Raw genomic sequence first — 3,809 nt, 5'->3', positions numbered from 1 at the left:
TAAATCCTACCCAAACAATCTACCAACTAAAGACCAACCATTCAAATATGAGCCTATGGAGGCCATTTTTATTCAAGCCACCACATAATGTATGATACTTTTTTTAAATTTAAGACTTTATTAATGGGTGCTTGAAATTTGTTAACTTTTTTTGAAAATGTCAAATTGTAAAATTTTATTTTATTATTATTATTATTATTATTATTATTATTATTACTGGAATTTTGTATTTCTTCTTGTTGGATGACCAAACCCATGGTGTTAGAGATGGTAAGCCAGTCTTTACTCAGCCCGGCCCTGCTCAGCCTTGGGAGCAGATGGATTTCCAGCTGGTGAATCAGCTGCTTTTGTCTTTGCCATTGTATGGTTCGGAGTTCTCAGAGCTTCTGCACTGGTAACTGAAGTTGGGGTGATACAGATGTGTTGAGGAGGATGCTGACGTTGGGTCTCATCTTCTTGATTTGCCTTGTCCTCTTCACTGCAGTCTTCTAGGAGGAGGGGTCCTGTGGTCCCTCATCTATTCTGTCTCACTGGTCTGCCTTGCTCTCCTGCACCCTGGTTGTGAGCACCCTCCATCACTTCTTGCACTGGTGGGTTGGAATACTATGGTCAATATCCATAGGGTCTCTGAGTAAGGTATTCTTCTCTTGTGCTGGACCTGCCTTGTTGGGCCAGGCCTTCAGGACTCACTGATATCTCATTCTTTCCCCTGATCTCACTACTCTGGTAATTTGCTGGTAATTGCATGGAGGACCCCTACTACTTGGATGGCATCTATAATGGTCCGCTGCATATCTACTGGCTTTTACTGGAACTCGAGCAGGGCCTGTAACATCTGCTGCCTCCACACCCTTTTCTCCTTCAACATCAAACCCCATGTCTCTCTATCCTCTGCACCACGAAAATACTTCCTGGTGCACAAATTCTTCTTCCTTGCCATTCCTGTTGGAGAAACCGGCTCTGTTTGTTCCTTACATCGAACCCTATCCCTTCGTTCTTCTTGTCCTTGCAGTGGGGAGGAACACAGCGTCTGTGAAGTTGTCAGGGTAGCCAGTGGAGCTGGGGCTGAGCTGAGGACAGCGACAGCACAGGGGCAGGCTTGTGGTTGCCGGGTCTAGTGATGATTGGGCCTTTGGAGACAATGGAGGTCTCAGGGTTCTCTGGGGTCTGCTCTCCACTCCTACTACTGATTGCACTTTGGTATGACACTTGAAATTAATATGTATAATGGCTTGGGGGGGGGGAGCATGCGACTATCCGTGGAGGTCAGAGGACAACTCTGTGGAGTCATGTCTCCTCTTCTACCTTTATGTGGGTTCTTGGGATCAAACTCAGGTCGTCAGACTTCTGTCATCAGTACCTTCACCCACTAAGCTATCTCGCCAGCCCAATTTGTCACATATTCTTGGGAGCAGTAATGTACTAACAGTTTTAAACAGGCTTTTTGTCTGTAATAGTTGTTCCTGGTAGATCCTTTTCTCGCTGGTATGAGAGCCCCCGCCTCAAATGTTTCTCTTAGGTGATGAAAACGAAATCTCCCAAACCATGACTATTATTTTTATAAAATCTTTAAGGTGATGCTGAACATAGAAGTTCTGATAATGACAGGGGAAATGAACCGGAGCCAGGAGTCTGAGCACACAGGAGAGCTTTAATTGGGAAGAGTCTGAGGCGAGGGAGTGGGAGTGAGTGGGAGGGGGTGTGGGAGAGGGTGGGGGGTGCCGGGATGGGGACCGAGCTTATAGCTATGAGGCGGTCCATGAACAAAAAGGAAGGAGAGGAGATGATGAGGTGATGGCTCAGTGGTTAAGAAGAGTTACATGATACTCGTGCAGAGGCCCCAAGTCCCATGTTTGGTTCCCAGCACCCAGGCCAGGCAGCTCCCATGGTTTCAGACATCCTCTTCTTGGCTCTATGGGCACCTACACATATATGCAAACCTACCTGACCATCTGTCTGTCTGTCTGTCTAGATAGAGAGATAGATAGATGATAGATAGATAGATAGATAGATAGATAGATAGGTATAGACACATGAGAGAGAGAGAGAGTTGTAAGTGCATGTGAAAGAGGAAGCTGTACTAGGACTGCTGGGATCCCACATATGTAGTTATAAATGTGTACTGAAGAGGAAACTGTAGGGGATTGTTGGGTAGAATAGGGAATGGTAATTTCCCACTGGTCATAACTATGGTATTTTGTAAGAAGCTGTTGCTTTCTGTAAGATATGGATCAGTGGGCAATTTGTCCTTTAGGACACTGTGGTGCCACCGTGATTCTCAAGGTATACTGGTAAGCTCAGTCTTTACAGTTGATCTAGTCCCCGAGATGAGAGCAGGAATTAAGGAAACATACATATATGATTACAAGAAGGGAAGACAGCACTCATTGCTGAAAGAGTGAGAGTGGAGGTGATAGGCTGTGGGATACGGCCTGGATTTAACCACTTTTGTCTTCTGGGGTCCCTATCACATACTCATCAAAAAAAAAAGCAGAAGTGTCATATATGTCAGAGATATATGCACTCAGTATGAGCAGTCTGAAAATATTTCACCATACCCCAATATGTACCAACAACTTGATCTTTACTTTTTTGGGTCCTATTATTTTGCCAGAAATCCTAACAATTAAGAGAATCATTTGAGAGTCTATGCCTTGTGTTTGAAAAAAAAAAAGACTTTATTTTTTTAAAATGGAGAGATGGAGTAAGGGATAACTAACACTAAGGGATATTAGGAAAACCCATATGAAAAGCTACTGCTTTATATGCACCCCTGTGTGTGTGTGTGTGTGTGTGTGTGTGTGTGTAAATTTGAGTTACCTTCCCTACACAGGGAATGAAGCTTCCCCCAGAGCCTGTGAGTTGCCAGCTGTTGTTGGTCAGTGTGTTCGTAACACTCCCCAAGACCCTGGAGCCCTGCGCAGTTGGCATCACATTCGTACTGGATTACTTATGTTTCACATAATGATGTCTTCAATCATTTCATCACAGGCCATTTCAGAGTAATAGAATAGCATAATTTATGCTTCCAGGCATAAAACAATAATACACACTCTGCCTGCTCCTGCTGAGCTTCGTGGAGCTTTCCACTTACAGCCAGAGTACATTATGATCATGCCACAATAATTCAGTTAAGTAGATACGTGGGGCGACAAAGGCTGTGGAATGAGAATCCCGGTGCATCACACAGCAAGGGCTTGGTTTCTTGAACCTTTTCCACCTGTGGCCAATTAATCTCTGCTCTACCACAAATATATAATAGGACTGCAAACCAAACATCTACTGACAATAAATCATAAAGAAATGCCTTCTAAAACTATTCCTTAGTGTAAGCAGAATCTTGTCATCCATTAAAGAGGAAAACAAATTTGCATGCCAGTGAGAATATATATTGTTCATTTTATTCAAAGAATTAAATACTGGTTCAGCATTCAATACTGCAGTGAATACGGCATCTTTAACATTTTTCTTCATTGATGGACCTCTTGATTCTGCAACTGTTAATGCCAGCAGTGCCATTCTATGTCAATATGTAGTGCAAAATAATAGAAGTATGATTGGGACCATTTCAGAAATCATTGGAAATTCTATTCTAATCCCAAGCTAAAATTATTTAATAGTTTTTTAAATGAAATTCAAATAAATTCAGCATTCTATCACAATATAATTAAAAAATATATTAATTTGATGCTCATATACTAAAGACTGACCATAGGAAGTTATTAAAAGTCCTTGTCTTCAGGTGTATTCTAAGAGATTCATATAAAGTCCCTCACAGAACTGGGAAGGGACAAGTCCCCCAGAGCTCA

At 42.5% G+C, this 3,809-nt stretch overlaps 1 pseudogene; it reads right to left on the bottom strand.

Annotated features, from left to right (window-relative positions):
- Nucleotides 1-282: 282 nt before the first annotated feature.
- LOC127232892 (Y-box-binding protein 1-like) lies at nt 283-878 on the bottom strand (annotated as a pseudogene).
- Between the last annotated feature and the right edge of the window lie 2,931 nt (nt 879-3,809).

This window comes from Phodopus roborovskii, unplaced genomic scaffold, assembly GCF_943737965.1.
Source record: "Phodopus roborovskii unplaced genomic scaffold, PHOROB, whole genome shotgun sequence".
Classification (NCBI taxonomy): domain Eukaryota; kingdom Metazoa; phylum Chordata; class Mammalia; order Rodentia; family Cricetidae; genus Phodopus; species Phodopus roborovskii.
The sequence above is the reverse complement of the archived record's forward strand: the minus strand, read 5'-3'. Positions and strand labels throughout refer to the sequence as shown.